Source organism: Triturus cristatus, chromosome 1_1, assembly GCF_964204655.1.
Source record: "Triturus cristatus chromosome 1_1, aTriCri1.1, whole genome shotgun sequence".
Classification (NCBI taxonomy): domain Eukaryota; kingdom Metazoa; phylum Chordata; class Amphibia; order Caudata; family Salamandridae; genus Triturus; species Triturus cristatus.
The window spans coordinates 187,358,032-187,378,311 of NC_140579.1; the positions used below are offsets into that span (position 1 = coordinate 187,358,032).

Below are 20,280 nucleotides of genomic sequence, written 5' to 3' on the forward strand. Positions count from 1 at the left end.
GATACATAATGACGGAATCTCAGTAGCAGCCAATTTCCAAATGGGAATGAAGGCAATAAGCTCCTGGATGTCATCCAACTGTCTTAAACTCAACTCTGATAAGACAGAAGTGATGACATTCGGGAGGCTTCAACCCACCTGGTCCCCTCAATGGTGGCCTCACCAGATGGGACAACCGCCAGAACCTGTGACGAAGGTACGCAACTTGGGCGTTATCTTCGATAACAAATTGACATTCCAGCAACATGTCAATGCTGTGGTTTCTTCTTCCTTCCACGTACTAAAAAGGATAAAAAAACTAATCCCATACCTTCCGTCACATGCAGGTAAAACCTTGGTCAGTACACTAGTATTCTCCAAAACTGATTACTGCAATGCATTGTTACTCAATACACAACAAAAGGTTCTTAATAAACTGCAAACTGTCCAGAACGCTGCCGCTAGAACACTGCTACCTATCCCGAGATTTGCATCAGTTTCCCCCTACATCAGACAATTACATTGGCTACCGGTGAGGAGCCGCATCAAGTTTAAGGCTTTATGCATTGCATATAAGGCCATTCACGATCAAGGACCCTTATTCTTAAGAAAAGCCTTCCGACCGCTTGAACATACTAGAACTCTGCGGTCATCCTCAGCGCACCTACTCATGGTCCCCCGTACAAGAAGGGCCAACTGGGGCGACAAACGCTTTGCTGTTGCCACGGCCAAAATGTGGAACGCACTTCCTCTAAACATTAAGATCGCTCCGACCCTTCTTAACTTCAGAAAGCAACTAAAGACATGGTTGTTCCCTGCCTAATCCCCCCCCCCTCCTCCGGAGAGTTCTGCAACTACAGCGCCGAGACACCCCAGGGTATTTGCGCGCTCTAAAAATCGCCAGAAATAAATAAATAAATAAAAATACGTGCACATTAATCATTGCCACCTAATTACACTCTACTAAATACAAGATAAATACATCCCACATAAAACCACTATGCCAAATAACAACCATCCATACAAATACACTCCACACCATGCCACATAATTCCCATCAGCATAATTTCACTCAAAATACCACACAGTTCCACGCCACACAATTCAGCGCCACACATTTCCATTCTGCACCACATAATTCAACAACAAACCACAATTCAAATCAACACACAACAAATGCAACCAATCCACACCTCAAAATTCAATATCATGTCACACAATTCAACAGCTCACCACATAATTAAATTCCACAACATACCACGCCACAAGACAACATACCAATAAACATAATTACACTCCATAACACTCAATTCCATTCTACATAATTCCAACTAATTTAATACCACATAATTACTATCCACATAATTCCACTACACAAATACACACACACACTATTCCACCCCACACAATTCCACAACTAACAAGTTCAATCCATTGCAAATAATTAAACTCCACACTACATATATCCACTCCATCAACAAAAGACATTGTCATTTACAACACCATTAACTCCAACTTTCACTAATGGGAGACCAATTGCGTTGCAAATGCTAGTGTTATTGTATTTTGTGGCAGATCTGCTCCACTGTATCTCTTGGGGCTCTACAAACAAATTTGGTGATGAAGAGTAAATTGTATTTTTCTTGACAACTTTTTAATTAAAAAGTTCTTCTCTTTAATTTCCTGTAATTCCCATAGTTGAAAAAACAAGCATTTGCAATGCAATAGGTCTCGCATTTCGCGGGTTTGAGCTATTGGCAAGTGGGCTGCAGGATGCTGTTGGGTAGGAGTGGTTGATCATAAGAACTTACAGGAGACACATGTGAACTCTCATTCAACGTTGTGTGGTGCAGTGTGGCAGCAGTCCGGTGAGTGGCACCCAGGCCTGAAAGCACAGAGGAGTGCAGCACGGTAGCGGGACTTGGGACAGAACCAGGGTCCCTGGTGTTGGACACGGTGCAGGTGCAGATAGGCGCAGCTGTGCATGCTGCACGCATCCTTTAATCATCTGTTTTGCAGCTGCCATTAAGTAGTTTGGGGAAAAGAGGAGGAGTGCAGGGTGCCGTGGGCGGGAAACAGAAACCAGTTACGTCACTTCCTGTACGATGGATGATCGGAAATCCAGTGACGTCCCTTTTTGTGCAGATGTTTGATAGGAAATTAACTTCTCTTTGTAGGTTTCTTCTACTGCCTAGATATAAGCCCTCATTTATTCCCTATGCTTGCAGTGCAATACAGCAGGTTAAACATTCACACTACACATATAGCCAGCGCACCTTTGTGCATGAAGGCGTTTACATGCATGAGCACGTTGAAGCTTGGTACAATCAGACTACAACATTAGTTCTGTATTGAAGAGATAAAAGTTGAAGAGATTGCGGCTCTTCTCAAGAGTACATATGGAAAGATAAAACGTATAGAACGCAGGCTTTGAAAACAGTTTATCTTGAGTAACAAAGATGCAGGCCATGGAACTGCTAAGCTCGGCGTTTCATTATTGCAAAGTATCCAAGATAAGGAATGACTGAAAACGGGCAACTATAAAACTTTGGTTCACTTTGCAATTAACACGAAGGTGTGTTATTACCATGAGTGCTTGGCGCTGTACCTGTGTGCATTCCATCAGTGCTTGGCGCTGCAATGTAATGGCATTCTTGTAAGAAAAAATCTCAGGGGTAAAAATCTTTCACAACAGGGCACATAATTTGACAAATTATTTCCCCCTTCTTACTACCATACTCCTGTTGGTGCACTATAGTCACCAGCAAGCCACTTTTGTCCTCATGAGAAGGAATGATGGCAGCCTTTTCACCAACTCTCTGAGGAATACGGCTGGGTTTGGCAGGTACAATGAATGCAGTCCGAACAACTCGCAAAAGAATTAAAAAAGGAGGACTTGTCTTTCAGTAAGTTAAAGACATTTGCTTTGCTATACAATTCAAGTAAAAGAACCTAACCTTGGGGGGAAGGAAGGTATCAGAAGCCAAATAGGTTCTAAAATACCAAATGTAGAAAAAGGAAAATATTGTCCTTTTCTTGAGTCCCCTCACTCACCAGGGTTTCCCCACGGTGACATGCTTCATCATTGGGGTCCTCCCAGTCCTCTACGGACTGAGGCGTGCTGCGATTTGCGGATTACGTAGGAGCACTGGAAAAACAGACTATGTGTAGTGCAAGTGAAAGTGGAGTGGAGTGGATATGTGAAATTAAAATTAGTCAGCTAGTGGGCTAAAATAAACTTTATTAATGCTCTAAGCGGGCCCTTTACGTTTATTACATCCACTACCTCAGGGCCATTTCCCATGCAGCAACTGCAGTGTATGCCACTTAACACAAGTGACAAAAACAGTGAATTGTAACAATGGAATAACATGGGACCTCAGATCCTTCACCAACTGTAATACGACAGGAGTGGTGTACCTGATTACCTGCATCTGCAACCTTCACTATGTGGGGATGACCACAAGAAAGGTGAATACCAGGATAATTGAGCATCGGAGCAATTTTAGATGCAAACGCAACAACACCAAAATGACAACCCATTTTTTGGAGAAACAGCACACACCGAACGACCTAAGTTGGGTCATTCTGGAACACGTAAGCAACCAGCCTAACTGTGAGAAGAAATTACATGAAAAGGAACAGCGATGGGTTTTCAAGCTCCGCTCTGATATCAATGGTTTGAACGATGAAATTCCCTGGGGACAATTCACATGACAGTGACACCCCCTGTGAATGTCAGATACTGTATCACCAGGACTGTATAGTTCTTCTTATTGCTCCCATTACTTGTGGTCCGAAATTCTTTTGAATTTTTTGGCATTTTTTGAATTATTTGATTTTTTATTGAAAGAAACAAACCCCCTTGGGACTCCTCTTGATTGCAATAACCTAAGTACAATTACCTACCCTCCTTTTTTAAAAATAACGAACCAATCAAGGGATACAACTGTTACATAGTAAAATATTCTTAAAAATATCCCTTGTTGACCTATCAAGAACTTTCATAAGCCTATCCACTTTTTTAACAACTTCGTCAAACTCGAATGTACACACGATATGAACTTCTTGGTACTATCATTAATACTAGTCCCTATCCAAGATGGCCGCCCCCCGGGGGCCTCTCCAAGTATGAGGTACTCCCCCTTTTTCAGTTTCAAACGAACCCCTTTGGGACTCCGCCTGATTACAATACTCTTAGTGAAATTACCTAGCTACCATCTCTTTAAAAGGATATGAATTAAGAGACATATCTGTCACATAGTATTATACGTCATCTAAATAATATCTCCTGTTGACTGATTAGGAACTTTCATAAGCCTATTCACTCTTCCTTTTTTAACATCTTCGTTGAACCCGATTGTGCTTCAAGAAATATCCGTATTGGTATTATTCTCATTACCTGTCCCTATCCAAGATGGCCCCCCCGGAGGCCTCCGCAAGTACGAGGCACTCCCCTTTTTAGTTTCTACCCCGTCCCGCCCTCATAAAACATCACCACACCTGAGACACGCCAGAATGCGGTCCGGAAGGTGTTGGCCCCAGTAGGTTTACCGATGCGTGGCTGTCCTGGTACAAGTAAGTGAGCGCTCCGTAACGAGTTGCTCTATTCATCCCGCCCACCATACGGAGAACATTGATCTTTTTCCGTCTCTGCCTCCATAACAGGGCAAGCTTCGACCACGAAGCAGCGAACAGCTTTAACGGCATACTTTACATTTTTTCTTAGATGTATTAGACCGCCATTGCCCCTCCGTTGACCATGAGGCATATCTATGTCCTTTAAAAAGTATGTACTTACCCGTTTTGTGTGTCGATTGTATGTTTTTGTATATGTGTGTTTCGTGTGATGTCAGACATGTTGGTTAAGTATGTTTTTACACCACAAATCACTTTACAGCACAAAAACGCCGGCATGGAGATAGTGCATTAACTTTCTTCAGTTTCTCTTCTCTTTTATAAGGAAACAACCACGAGGCACGTCATAGACTGAAGTGATTGACCACTTGGGTGTAGTGTGCTCACAAAAAACTTTTTATAGATAAAAGTACCCACTAACAACTTTTTTCGAAATAATATGTATTTTATTATATCCCACAGAAGTTTCCTGACGTACAAAACGTATGTATTATAAGTTACGCATGCCTCACTGTAGCAGCGTTTTTTCATTTTACACCACATCAAGGTTGACTAGGAGTGGCACTGTCACACTGGGCTGGTCCCAGTGTTGTCCTGACGAAGAGCTGGGGAAGCTCGAAACTAGTTGACAATACAATATGCTAGGTACACCTATTTCATTATAACTAGGGACCTCAGTATATCACCCCATTTTTAATTTTTTCAGCTTAGAGCATTAATAAAGTTTATTTTAGCCCACTAGCTGACTAATTTTAATTTCACATATCCACTCCACTCCACTTTCACTTGCACTACACATAGTCTGTTTTTCCAGTGCTCCTACGTAATCCGCAAGTCGCAGCACGCCTCAGTCCGTAGAGGACTGGGAGGACCCCAATGATGAAGCATGTCACCGTGGGGAAACCCTGGTGAGTGAGGGGACTCAAGAAAAGGACAATATTTTCCTTTTTCTACATTTGGTATTTTAGAACCTATTTGGCTTCTGATACCTTCCTTCCCCCCAAGGTTAGGTTCTTTTACTTGACTAGTTCAGGTTGTTTTGTGATACATATACTTCTGGAGGGTGAACCTAACCATCAACCTCTCCTTCCCCCCTTATTTTGATAACCTTTGCTATACAATACCATTAGCAAAGCAAATGGCTTTAACTTAATCAAAGGCGAAAAGTTTTCACCAAATTCCCTAGCACACGTAAATTTGAAGTTAATTACAATGTGAAAACAGTAACAAAGTAAATAAAGAAGATCATGAATCCGCAGTCCAAATCAGGTTGCTTTAGAATCTTCAGTCTTTAATTCTTTAGATAATTCTTCTTATTGTGTCAATCATGTGACTGGTCGAAAGCCCAAAGCCCATGTGACTGGTCGAAAGCCCAAAGCCAACACGTGTTTTATCACCTCTTGTTAGATTTACATGCGACTTTTTCAAGGCTCAATTAGCTTTTCTTTACACCGTTTATGAGTGGTGATAATTCTGACCCACAGGATCCTCCGACGTGGGTTAATTTCTCTCTAAGGGGTGGTGAGATTCAACGTGCTTAATCCAGTGTCTTGTGTCCCAAACGTAATGTGATTTGTAGTATCGCTTTCTTCACAGCCCCCTCATGCCGGCGTCCTTGAGTACTCGAGGACGCCGGCGTGAGGGGGCTGTGGAGAAAGCGATACTACAAATGACAACCTGATTTGGACTGGGCATTCATGTTCTTCTTTATTTATTTTGTTACTGTTTTCACATTGTTATTAACTTAAAATTTACGTGTGCTAGGGAATTTTGCGAATATTTGTGTTGCAGCTTAGGTTGCAGTTTAGGAGAGGTGAGTGGTTCTCTCCTCCTTGTAGCACCATATAATACTTGTGATATCCAAATAATATAGTGAATATTTCTGGCAGCGCCCTCCCTATGACCCATACCACTATCCTCTTGTGCATTAATCAAAGGCGAGACCTATTGCATTTTCAATGCTTGTTCTGACTTTATTATTAGTTTGTATTTGGGCCTTGGAGGGCGACTGAAATCCCTACCCCACCTGATCTGTGCGCACGCGCACTAAACCCTGCTCGGAACCATGATGACACCGTTGAAATCCAGCCAAGGACAAGCTGGGGAGAATCTCATGAGAACTTAACCCATCGACCCGAACAAGAGCAACATATGTTACAAAGTATATAAATTGTATTGATCATAATATGAAATGTGGGTGGGAATAAAGCTTTGGGAAAGTAAATTAAGGGGCAGAAACATAGAACAAAGAACCTAAGTAAAATATTACATTTAATATGGTGTGATGAACTCACCTTCTTGCCCTGTCCAATCAGAAGTAGGGGAAAACACGATATTGAAACATTTGGGGGTGGTACACAAACACAGAATAGTATAATTGAGGTAAGTTAGAGAGACACGCAGGTCAGACCCGTCATTCTGTCTGAAATCTGACCCGACACGTATGCTGCCACAGATGCTGTCCGAGACGCTGTCTCAGACCCTGCAGATGCCAGAGACCCTGCACGAGAGACTAAAATACTGATCGATAATCCAATCATCTAGAAGGGGAATTGCGGAAGAAAAATCGAGGAGAGTAGTGCCAGAGAGGGGTGCGGTCCACCGGGATGGTGTCCCAGTGGACTCCATCTGGCCCATCTTCAAGGAGTTGGGTTCATTTATCACCCTAGGTAAATATAATTCGGTGAAATCTGCCTTTGTACCTGTTCTCTCTTTTTCCTCCCTTTTCAGGTACTGTCATCACAATATTTTAATGAGACTTATTGAACTAAACTTGATTTCTCTCGATGTTAACATTGTATTTGAAGTTGAAGTTGAAGTTGAATGGGTTTTGTATAGCGCTCTATTACCAAGCGGTTTCTTGGCGCTGGAGAAGGAAAACTGAAAAACTGAGGAAAGAAGGGGAGTGAGGGTTTAGGAGGAAAAGGCAGAGGAGAAAAGATAAGTTTTCAGAGCTGCCCGGAAGTCCAAATAAGAAGGAATAGACCTGATTGCCAGATGGAGTGTGTTCCAAAAGAGGGGGGGCGAGTGTCGAGAACCTGGAGCCACCTGATTTCTTCTTGCGGAATCGGGGGACAAGGAGAAGGAACTGGGTGGAAGAACGAAGATATCTGGCAGGAACATATGCATTGATCTTAGATCTAATGAAAGTAGGGGCAGTGCCAGCTAAAGACATAAAGGTCAGACAGCCCATCTTGAAAAGCGAGCGCTCCCTAATGGGGAGCCAGTGGAGAGTCTTAAGCAGGGGGGTGGTATGACTGGATTTAGGGAGACTATAGATGAGGCGAGCCGCCTGATTTTGAATAAGCTGCAAGCGACGGCACTCGTAGACAGGGATGCCGACATATAGGGCATTCCCGTAGTCTAGGCGGGATAGAATCATTGCCAGGACAATAAGTTTAAGGGCTGCGACCGTAAAGTAACACAAGACTTTCCGGGTGGTTCTTAAAGCCAGAAAGCAAGAGGAAACTGTCGAGCTTATCTGGGGACAGAGAGAGAGGTCCTGGCTGACTTTGATGCCCAGAGTTTTAATGGAGGCAGAGGGAGACGGGGGGAACCAAAGATGGGGGGCCAGAAAGCAGGGGACCAGGGATTGGAGGGACCACCGAAAAGAACCAGCTCCGTCTTATCGGGATTAAGTTTTAGTTGATTAAGGTTCATCCAGTTGTAGATGAAAGTAAGAGTGGAGTGGACCCTAGAGACTGAATCAGGAGAAGAAGAGAGGTTGAAGATGAGCTGGAGGTCATCAGCGTAATTGAACGCCGTGACCTCCATATCCTGTAAAGCAGCAATGAGGGGGTGTATGTAAAGATTGAATAAGAGGGGGGAGAGGGAGGAGCCTTGAGGTACCCCGCAGGAGACAGAGCGGGTGGGTGAAAGAAAGCCTTCCAAGCGAACAGCCTGAGTACGGCCTGCTAAGAAGGAGGTAAGCCAGGTCAAGGCCGACCCCCGTAGTCCGGCGCCCCTGACACGGTCGAGAAGGATGGAGTGGTCGACCATGTCAAAGGCGGCGGAAAGATCGAGAAGAACTAAGGCCTGGGGGGAGTTGATGTCGGCACTGCGTCTGAGCTCATCAACCACTGAGAGGACAACAGATTCCGTGGAGTGTGCCGGGCGGAAACCGGCCTGGTGGTCCGCCAGGAGGTGATGGGCCTCAATGTAAGTGGAGAGTGAGGAGGTGATATGGCTCTCCAGGATTTTGCCCAGGAGTGGGAGGAGCGAAATGGGTCTAAAGTTGGAAGGGGCAGTAGGATCGGCACGTTTTTTTTTAAAATAGGGATTACCGTAGCTGCTTTGAAAACATCAGGTACAATTCCTGAAGTGATAGAGGTATTAAGGTATTTGATCTTTGACTCATAAAATGATTGCTTAGATAAAACTCTTAAAACTCTTTGAGTCTGTTGTTATTTGGAGAATAAAACTTTAATGTAATTTCTACTTAATATAACTCAACAACTAGATTCATTGACCAGAGGAAATATATTATCAAGGAGATCGAGTTGGTAAGAATTTGGTAAAGGTAAACAATCTCGCAGGTAAATCAAAATTGACCCCAGTGGCACTACTAGCTTATTGTATGAATGTTTATAGGCCCAGGTGAGTATATGGTGTGTGTGTGTGTGTGTGTGTAACCCCAAGCTGGTAATCCTCTGGATCAGTAGTAGAACCTCTGGAAAATATTCTTCACCTACTTGGGGTGGAAAAACTCGATTACACAGGCAACTCCTCTCTGAGATGCTGGGTACACTGAGGAATGCAAAAACAACAGTTGGACAGAATGCAGAACAATGTCATACATTCACCCCAGTTCAGAGATCTGGGCCTAAATCCATTCTTTTTTTGCTCAACATGCCATTCCAGTTTGAACCCAGCCATATGCAAATCAGTCTTGACCCTGTGCCTAATGGGGACAGTCCAGCCCGAACTGCCAAGCCAGGTCCTCCCTGGACTGGAACAAGCATCCTAGGACCGGTTTCGGGGTTTCACCCTTCTTCAGCCAGGATAGCTTGATTCCAGTGGCATGGAGAGCACGGGTCAAGACTGATTTGCATATGGCCAGGTCTAAACTGGGGTGGCATGGTGAGCAAAAGAATGATGGATTTAACCCAGATCTCTTGACTGGGGGTGAATGTTTAGATTTGATCTGCATTCTGTCCATCAATTTTGTGCTTTTTGGGTACACTGAGGAAGCATCCAGAGTTTGACAAATGGGACCTCATTGGAATCTCTACAGTGGGAGGCACATGGACCCAGGGAGACATCCCCTCCCGCCCTCCTTACTAACACAATACCAACTAGCACTTTCAGAAATGTACAGGTATATACAACGCTGACATGCGCTCGGAGCAGTGCTGCCAAAGAGGACTAACCTGACAGGATCCTCCCCACTAGAGGATAGATTATTGGGAGACCTCATGCCCAGAAAGCCACATTATAGACCTACAAAAAATCTACTGAACCACACACCCGATGCCCTGCAACATCTGAGGGATCAATGGGATCAAGAGGTACATGGTCTGGAACACAGGGAGTGGGAAGAAGCCCATGCAGCCCCCAAGGAGGTAGCCATAAGATCAGGCTTCTAACTTGTCCAGTTAAAGATTCTCCATCGCACCTACTATGCCTGAACGATAATGGTAAAGATGGGGAGGTGAGAGGACGCGCATTGTCTGCGCCTGCGGGCAGACGGGCTCCTTCTTTCACATCTTATAGGCGTGCCTGGCAGTACAGGAATACTTGTCTGCAGCGGTGGAGTGCCTGGGGGAATCAGGAGGTGGGGCATGTCTCTGCCAAACAATGTGTTTTTAATATCTGGGGAGAGGCACGGGTCGGCAGGCACAACAGACATGGATTACACTGGGCCTGGCAGTGAAAGAGAAGTGTAGCAAGATCTTGGGGTGCCAGACAGACACCGCACCTTGGGACATGGAAGCGAGACATGGGCTGGTGCACGTTAGCCGAAAAGGTGGTTTATGAGGGTAGAGGTTGTCCCCAGAAGTGGGAGAAAATTTGGAAAGGCTAGAACCCAGATAGGGACCTGGTCAAAGGAGAATTGGCACCAGTGGGTGAAGAGGCTGGAACTTTGAGAGCAAAACAAACAATGAGCAAAGAAACCAAGATGGAACCGGGAAGGCTGGGATAAAGACTTGAAAATATTCTGAGATGTGGGACAGTGCTAATGTTAAAGGTTGTGACTGTATGGCTAATTTCAATAAAAAAAGATGTAAAAAAAAAAAACAGACACTAACAAAAGCAGAATGCTATTCAAGACAATCAAGCACTGCATCAAGCCCACCCTCCCACCTTCGCCCAGCTGGACCCGTTTATTTTCCAATCCACAGAAAAGTGCAATTCCATCAAGCTGTTATTCTGTGAAAAACTACAAAAGATACAAGAGCACTTCAACAACCCAAGCCTGCTTCATCTCTCACACCCACCTCTAACTGTAGAATCCTGTAAAGGCCAGCCTTCAAAACCCAGTCTCTTCCAGATCTCTATGACATACTCAACTGCCGCAAAATCTCTTGATGATGTTGCCTTACCCACATCCCTCGTCAAAGCTCTTTTTACTCCTACTCCCTAGTAGCAATGCCTCCCTCACTTAAGGTATCTTCTCACAAGCTTTCAAGACAGGCCAGATCCTACCACTCCAACACTAGATCATGATGACCACCCCAACTACTGGTTTATCAATCACATACCATATATTGACATGGTCATTGAAACAGCAGACTATGTTCAACTCCAAGATTACATCAGTGATAACCAACTCCTGCACGACTACCAATCTGGCTTCAATCACACTGCGGCACAGAAACAGATAACTTATACACCACAGACTATGCCTGCTTGACCACAGATAAAAAGGACCCTTGCTCCAGATATTGTAGGTCTTTTTAGCTGCTTTTGACAGAGCTGACACACTGAAGTCTTGAATAAGTTTCATCCACAATGTCCATCACTGGTTTTCCTCCTACCTTTCCAACCGACACCAGTTTATTCACATGGACACCTCCAGGTTCCACAACTCCCTGGGGGATCTATATGGTTTCCTGTTATCTTCAACCTTTTACATGGAGCCACTAGGTGCTCTATTCACAGATAACAGCATTGAGATTCACCAATGTGCTGATTATATGCAACTCTATCTGAAAGTCTCCTCTGCGTCAGATATCCAATGTCTCAAACACTGCTTGCACATCATCCAGACCTGGAAGTCCAGCACCTACCTGAAGCTCAAGAGAACCAAGACAGGATTCCTGTTATTTACAAAGACCAAACAGGAAACCATTCAAGCCTGGCTCAATGATCTGTTCCTTGGCTGCTTTGAAACCCAACTTTCACCGAATGCCAAGTCACTTGGATTGACCTATGCCACCAAGCTCAACCTTAAGGAACACACTGCCAACAAAGCAAAGACAGCCTGGTACGAGCTTTGTCTTTTAAAGAAAGGCAACCTAATTCCTCCAGAAAACAACTGCTATTGAACTCTAGTATCTGGAGGATGCTACGGCCCTGCTCAATGGTCTCCCAAACTCCACTCTGGCACCCCTTAAGATCATCCTCCATGCAACAGCAGATCTCTTTCAGGGTCTATAGAAATACACCACATAATCTCCATCCTGATGGAACTCCATTGGCTCCCATTGCCAGTGCACACCATCTTCAAAACCAGCTGCATCATTTACAAAGCACTAGGAACAACACCACCTGCCTCTCTGGAAGACAAGCTCACTATCTCTGGTGGTTCTCAACCAACCGCAGCAAGGACACCATTGAACTGCAGACTTGATGGCAAAAAAGAAAACCAAGACAGAAAGGCCCTTTCCATCTATACAACTAGGATCTGGAACAACATCCTTTCATCCATCAGATCCACCCCAACGCTGCAATAATTTAGGAAAGGGTTGAAGGCTCAAATGTTTAAAGAACACTACATCACAATGCATTAACTGTCCACAAACCAACTTCCTCTCCAATAACTCGTAACATTTTTTCACAAGCCTATCGGGGAGAGGAGCAGTGGAGATTCTGGAAAGAGCATCTACAACAAACAGTTCGCACCAAGCTTGTGCGTTCTTGCTTATGATCTCATTTTACATAGTACAGACAAGAACCAGCTTCATCCAAAGGCAGAAAGCAGACAAAAAAAATCTGAGCAATGCACAGGTATGTGTGTGTGCTATCCAGGAAGCTCTTATTTAAAGAAAGATTTTGGTGGCAATTCAGACATTAGCCAGAATCCGGAAAAGATTGAGACTGCTATTCACATGTTGGGTATGCACATTCAGTTTCATGTTATTCACATATCAATCAACATAACTTTTATATCTTTAATTGTGTTTGTACATATATTGTACACTAAAACTGGGCTTTACTAATTTAATAAAGCCTCTAAAAGGATCTGTGGATTTCTTGTGTGCATCCTTTGGGAAAAAGAGCGCCAACAGTCCACTTAAAAAATATAAATGTATCTGTTTTATCCGGAGTATTAGATTTAATTGTAATCAGCCTAGGTCCTCCTAGCTGCTCAGCCAGAGTGAGAGATGGTAATGGAATGTTGGTGTGACTGTGATGAATGGAATGCCTGGGTGCCTGTGTGGATGAGTGGTGACAGTTGGAGATGGGCTGAGCAGCTAGGCAGGCTGCTCCTGGTGGGGCTGGTCTAGGAGCTGGTACATGGCTGATCCTTGATTGATAGCACTTAACTTGGAACTAATAAAGAAGACTTAGAAACGTACAACATGGCTACCAGTGTCTTCATGTAAAGAGCACAACATAATTTTGGCGACGAGCGGACCTGGACCCAAGTGTGCTTAAGGACTGAACAGTAACCCAGAGTCTACAAAGAAACCATTGTAGTCAGCACAACTACAAAGAAACAAGCATTTTCAATGCAATAGGTCTCGCATTTACGCAAGTTTAAGCTATTGGCATTGTAAATGACAATGCCTCTTATTTAGGTTTTAAAAATGAAAACAAAAATAAAAGGCATTGTCATTTATAAATGGTAATAGCTCAAACTCGCGTAAATGCGAGACCTATTGCATTGCAAATGCTTGTTATATTGTGTATCAGAGACTGAAAACATTTTGTTTGGTGTGTTAATATATACCAACCTCAGGAAACGGCAAGGTTTCCTTGAAAAACAATAGGATGCATGTAATAAATCTTCATACTAGGACAGGCCTGTAGAGCAGCTAGCGTTGCAGGTGGCCTGGGAGCGGCACCGACATGCACACAGGTCTGTTCCAAGCTGGCAAACGCGTGCTACGTGTGGCGTTCGTAAATATTAAGAAATAAAAAAGCAAGACCCGACCTAATATCTATGGAATACCGGATACTGTCGTGCAGTGTGTTCCAGACTGGTACAAATCCAACTTGCGCGTGTACAAAACGCACACAATCAGCATTTATGCAACTAAAGGTGTATCGATTATAAAAGCAAGCATTCCCCGTTAATACCAGCCATAGCCTCTGGCGCAAACGAGCAGATGTAGCGTGAAACAGACGTAGCACGTTATTAAAAACTTACCCTAGTGCAACAGATTACAGTCTTGAAGTTAAGGCGGCCAACCAACTCCTGAGCGCCTCGCCGTGCACTCAATGTGCACAACACAAACCTCGGAAAGGAAGTTTCTAAAAGTTGTAAAAAGTTAATTATCACGTGTGACAACAACGAATGGGCTAAAGTGTTACAAAAACAAGTTCCTCAAACGGAAGCTGCATAAATGCGAGCCCACGTACAACACACAGATTCTTACCCAACGTTTTAAATGAAGAAAAAAAAACCTAAAACAAGAGCAAAACCACAACCATTTAACATGCGTTGCCCCCCTGTATAATGAATGGCATTTATTAATACTGCAGAATGCGTCCCAGCTGCACTACTGAGGCAAAGTACACTATCTCCGTGGCCAACCTTAAAATAAAAATACGTTTCTGAAACTTAGGAGGAAAGAGAACGGATTCGACCCATTGGTTTTCGGGGGAAAGCGATACTTAGTTTAATCTGTGAAGCAAACAACGGGGTTGTGCTCTGCGGCTCTGTGGTTACTCAAATTGTTTTCGCCAGGGGCTGAACGCAATCCGCAGGTGACATCCGGTAGATGTTGGTTAACCCCCGGGGCACCGGTTCGCAGTCTCTTCAGGCCGAACACTGTGGGAGCGGGTGATTGTGAACACACGAGCGTTATTACAAGTGACGTAGCTGTTCGTGACGTCGAGCTGAGCAGAATAGAAACAGGCCTTCGTGACTTTGTCTCACACAAGATCGACATCGGGAACTCGTGTTTCACTTATTTTATGGGGGAAACCCATAACCCTCGAATTTTAGGTGGCCAGTGGGCATGGTGTTCTGTCATAGCTGCCAAGGTTTCAGATTGCTTATGCGTGACATTTTCATGGTTTCAGTGTACTTAAGAGTGACGTCCACCAAATGTGTGACCCTTCGGGTGACACTTGTTTGCAAGCAAAATCAAGCAGGGAAGTCTATGAAACAACAAGCCACGGCCACCTTTGCAAATATTATGTGTGCATACATGTGCACCTTTTACACTACAATTGAAAATGCAGCCACATAGAACGGGGCAGATGTATTATTTTTTGGATCAGCGCAGCGCATGCGCAAGTGGAAGAAAGTAGCATAGAATTACCCTAGGGTTAGTAATGTAATGCAGATAGTGTGTTGTGGCTGGTCTGTAGAATAGGGTAATTTTTAGGTTCCCTCTCAGAGCAGTAACCAATCACTTCCTGCAGCCCGGGAGCCCGTGAAGCAGGAATGTGCACACAGTCTGCTGAACTGCGGCGTGCGCGACGTTACGGAGCCGCGCAGCTCCACACAGCACACGTCGGGTCGGGCTCCGGCACCTGAAACAAATCTGGCAGTGGGCGGCTCTGGCACCGCAAAGAAGCAGCACATTTACAGCTATTTCCGGGCACTCTCCTTGCACCGCTAGCACTCAGCTAACTAGAATAACTGCACTGTCCCCCTAGCAACATGTGGTAAGTGCCAGGCAGCGGCTTCAGGGAAGATTGACATTTTCAAATGCAGCGGCGGGGTGTGTGCGCGCGCGTGTGTATGTGTGTGCGCGTCCACAGACCCCAATCGCTGCGCGTGCCCCGGTCTGTCTCCCTTGAGAGGCATCTCGACGACAATAAGTCTCGTTGGAGGTAGCGCTTCGCGCTGCAACGCCAGCGAGACCTAAAAAGAAAGAAAAATGCATGAAGCAGAATGGAGTAAAAGGCAAGCCAGCCCCACCAGTGTCCTGTCATCGGACGGCCCCAACCTGTGTCCTGCCTGATCTTACTCCATTGACTTGACCACAGGTATGGTCTGTATGTTAGGGTATGCCTGATTTAAGATTCACCCTACCACTTCATTTAGTATCTTCTGTATGGATGTATCCACTGCATAAAGGAAATGTGGTTGCACGGATTAGAGTTATGGACTAATTCTATGAAGTAAATTTCACAGGTGCCACACAGGAGCGGTGTGGTTCTTCTGAGATTGCTGTTTCATTGGCACATAGGAAGTTCTACTATTGTCAGTGAACTCTGTGGTAGTAATGTGCCTGGGGATCTGTTCACATAAGACTATTATTATGATATGACCCCATGAAATCCACAAGCGCTGTGAAAGAGGTGGTCATCTAGTGGAGGATTAACAATTATTAATGCCTTGCCTGCTGACAAGTTTGTTTTTTCTTCAAGTGGTCATGAGGATATGCCAGCAAAAGGATTGGTCTTTACAACTGCCTAAGTGATGTCGTTTGACTGGTTGCCTGTCGACTAGTGTTGACTCATTTGCATCTATAATTGGATTACCAGAAAGTATATTTCTGCACACGATGTCTGCATGTTTTTAACATTTATTTTGACTGTGTTGATTGAGCTGCATGTACTTCCTCTATCGGTAACCTGGCAGCAATGCCTGCGACAAAAGCGTTTATTGTCTTTGGCACGCTACTAGGTCAAGTGTCAGTTTAACTGCATTATTGTGGTTTGAAAGTGAAGCACGTGATCCTTTCATCGCGCGCACTCCTACCTGCATGGTGACTCTGATCTTCAGTCATCAGGCTCTTCATGATGCACTGTTCCTCGTGGGATCCACTATGACGTTTGCTTCTTTGCCGCATCACAGCTTCTTTGAAGTGCACTGGGGTAACCTGAGCCACTCTGCAGCGACGTCCAAAGCGTGCCGCCATCTTGTGGTTGGCTTTGGCACTCAATTCAGCTATATTGTTTTTCCATCTCTCTGCCAACCACGCTGTTTTGGTTTGTCCAAATAAAGTTTCAACAAGGCCTGACGGAGACCGGGGACACTGCGGTGCTCGTTTCAGTACAGCAAGTTGAGGAATCCTCTTCGAGGGATCCCTTTTGGTGGTTTGTTCTGCTTTACTCTCTTTGAGGTAATCTTTACATTGGAAGTATAGGTTCCTTGTCTCAAAGTGTGTCTCTGGATGCCAGTAGTTTCTCCCGGTCACATTTTTATGGGGGGGATTGCTTTGGGTGCTTGTCATCAACCATACTTATGAACACAGACTTGTTACGATAATGACTAGTTATTGGAAGCATGATGTATGTCCACGAGCTCTCCTCCATGGATGTGCTACATTTTTCAGACTGTATTTTTGGGGGCATATTGCTGCGGTGCCGGAAAGATTCATTCCTGGGTTTTTTTTGGTGTCATATTGCAAGGAACATTTAATTCAATTGTATTAGATCTATACAATGTGATGTTGATGGTGTACTTACACTCAACATATTGAGGATTTATTTGTGTAAACTAGGTAACATGGTACAGTATTGTCATTACGTGTTATTGTTACTATCTCTGCCATGTTTTGCTCCTTGTGTATCATTACTTTTAGGTCTGTTCTCTATTTAGTTCCCTTACGCAAGGGTGTTTGTTTCCTGGCACAACTCGGGTGAGAGATCGCTCACCAGCGTGGGACACAGGTCAATAGTGTTCTACTGTAGATGGAATTGTATTAGTAATATCAAAAGTTTCATATTTCGTGATGCCACAGTTTTTCGCTGTTTAATCGGTTGGGATGTCCTAGTCTCCTGGTGGGTGGACATCACAGTTTATCCATTATATTAGGGTGGTTCTGATCTTGGTGGGTGGTTCCCATCTTCTTTGTGTTGTGTGTGTAAGTCGTTTTACGTTGCACGTTGGGGTGTGTTGGTAAGTCGCCTTGCGCTGCACGTCTTGTCTGTGTGTAAGTCGCCCTGCGCCTCACATGTTGTCCTGTGTAAGTCGCCCTGCGCTTCAGATGTTGTTGTGTGTAAGTCGCCCTGCGCGTCACATGTCCTGTGTAAGTCGCCCTGCGCTTCAGATGTTGTGTGTAAGTCGCCCTGCGCATCACGTGTTGTCCTGTGTAAGTCGCCCCGCGCTTCAGATGTGGTCGTGTGTAAGTCGCCCTGCGCCTCACTGTGTGTACCCTCTATGTGGTCCATATTGTGGTACACGTGTATCTGTAGTGTTGGTTCACCCTTGTTGTCTGTTTCTGGCCTCGGGTGTTTGTCGTGGGGTGTGTGCACCCTTCACTACCTGATTTTCAAATGTTCATGGGGAAGGATGGGGTTATTGCTAGTTTGTAATTTAAATTTCTTGACAATTGTTATTCCTTCCCAAAAGTACGCAGTGTTAGTCCGTTTCTCTGCGTTTTAACATGGTTTGTGATTTAATAACTATATGACTTAATAATCTTCATGAGGGAGGATGGGGGATTTTGATGCATGTATTTTATATGTCGTATTTTGCCCATCTTTTCTTTATTTGCATTGTTATCTCTTTTGCGATGTTTTACTTTTAGATGCATCCTTGAGTTACGAACATTACTGCTTCTTTTGTGTATAGTTCTATGCTTTAGTATTGTAGTCTTTGTTTTCATTTTAAAAGGAAAGGGATAATGTTATATCCGGAGTATTAGATTTAATTGTAATCAGCCTAGGTCCTCCTAGCTGCTCAGCCAGAGTGAGAGATGGTAATGGAATGTTGGTGTGACTGTGATGAATGGAATGCCTGGGTGCCTGTGTGGATGAGTGGTGACAGTTGGAGATGGGCTGAGCAGCTAGGCAGGCTGCTCCTGGTGGGGCTGGTGTAGGAGCTGGTACATGGCTGATCCTTGATTGATAGCACTTAACTTGGAACTAATAAAGAAGACTTAGAAACTTACAACATGGCTACCAGTGTCTTCATGTAAAGAGCACAACAGTATCCCTGCCAATCTCTAACACGATTCGATTGTCTGCCCAAAATGAATGATCTCCAAGAAAGTTGTGCAAGATGACTGGGGCTCGGCATGTATATTCGTTCCACTCCAGTTAGTAAGTTGGCACATACCCATGTTCGTCCGATGGTTAAGAAGGTTCTAATGGGCTGTGTTCATAAGAAATCTTGTAATAACATATCGGAATACACTGAACAAAAAATTCTAGGTATTCCAGCCATAAGTCAGCCCACTGTGAGAGAACCTGGCATACAGCTAAAGACTGGACTTCAACTACACTTATCGGAGGAAATCTCAAAACACTAGAGCAAGTCACATAGAATAATCAGCAGTGGTGTTGAAGTCAAAATCCATGTGTTAGTATGAATAAATATGGAGACAAAAGCGAACATCCGGAGGGAACAAAGGCAGCTATTGAGTGGTAGCACGCGATATGAGGAGGACTGCACATTCTGAGGCAGCAAATGCTCATAGCAAAATAATTTTGGGTGTGAGGGAGGAAGACAGTCTCTTCCTGTGTAGGACATTAGGACATATACAAGACAGCAGGTGGACTTAAAACATATCCTTCCAGTGAGGGAAAAGGGGTGCTTTGGGCCTGAGAGAGAAATGGAATAGCATCTCCAGTACAGTCTAGTGTGAAGTTTGGGGGCTGAGAAGAGGGGTAAGACAGTCATTTTGTCAGAGCCAGAGAGCTTTGGGCATATGTGAAAAGGAAGGAGACAGCCACGAGAGGAGGTGCAGGCAAATTATTCTGGTTCAAATTAGTGTGAAGTCTAGTGGACGGTGGAGTAAGACCGCACCTTCCAGTGGCAAGCTCAGACCTCAAGAAAACTGAATGCTACACCCTCCTGTATGGGGCCATGGCGAGTGGACCTTTAAGACAAAGATATCTTGAGGGCAGAGATGCAGAGTGTACCCTGCAGCCCAGCCGGATTGGGAACAGAAACCAGCCCTGGCAATTCAGAGGAGTTGTGGTGGGTGCTACTGAGAAGCCCCGGAGCTCTGGCCCCGGGGGAGAGGGAGTGGATGCTACTGAGAAGCTTCAGCCCGGAGCGGGGGGGCTATTGTCAAGCACCGCTGTCGCTTTTATTATAGGGGGCCGATATTGCGATATCTGCTGCAAAACCAGCCCTAACCCTTACGGCCCACCGGAAAAATGCATGGTGCCTGTTACGGCCAGTGTGGCCCTGCCCTCCAGTGTGGGCGTATGGTGCTATGCGCAAGAGAAACACTTCTTTGAGGTTTGGAAAAATAGAGGAAAGCAACGAGGACACTAACACTTTTGTACCAAAAAAAGAGTCTCTGGAGTAAAAGGGATGCTTAATAGTCAGAGCCCTTCCCATGTGGGACCATGGGGAATTTATGATTATGCTGGCAGAAGGGGGTGAAAGAACAGTAAGCAACAGCCCCTCACAAGCAGGAT

At 44.6% G+C, this 20,280-nt stretch overlaps 1 protein-coding gene across 1 annotated transcript in view; it reads right to left on the minus strand.

Moving 5' to 3' along the window:
* The window catches only part of LOC146869958 (charged multivesicular body protein 4a-like), a 410,915-nt gene that overhangs the window by 19,436 nt on the left and 371,199 nt on the right, over positions 1–20,280 (minus strand). The gene's annotated exons all lie outside the window — the stretch shown is intronic.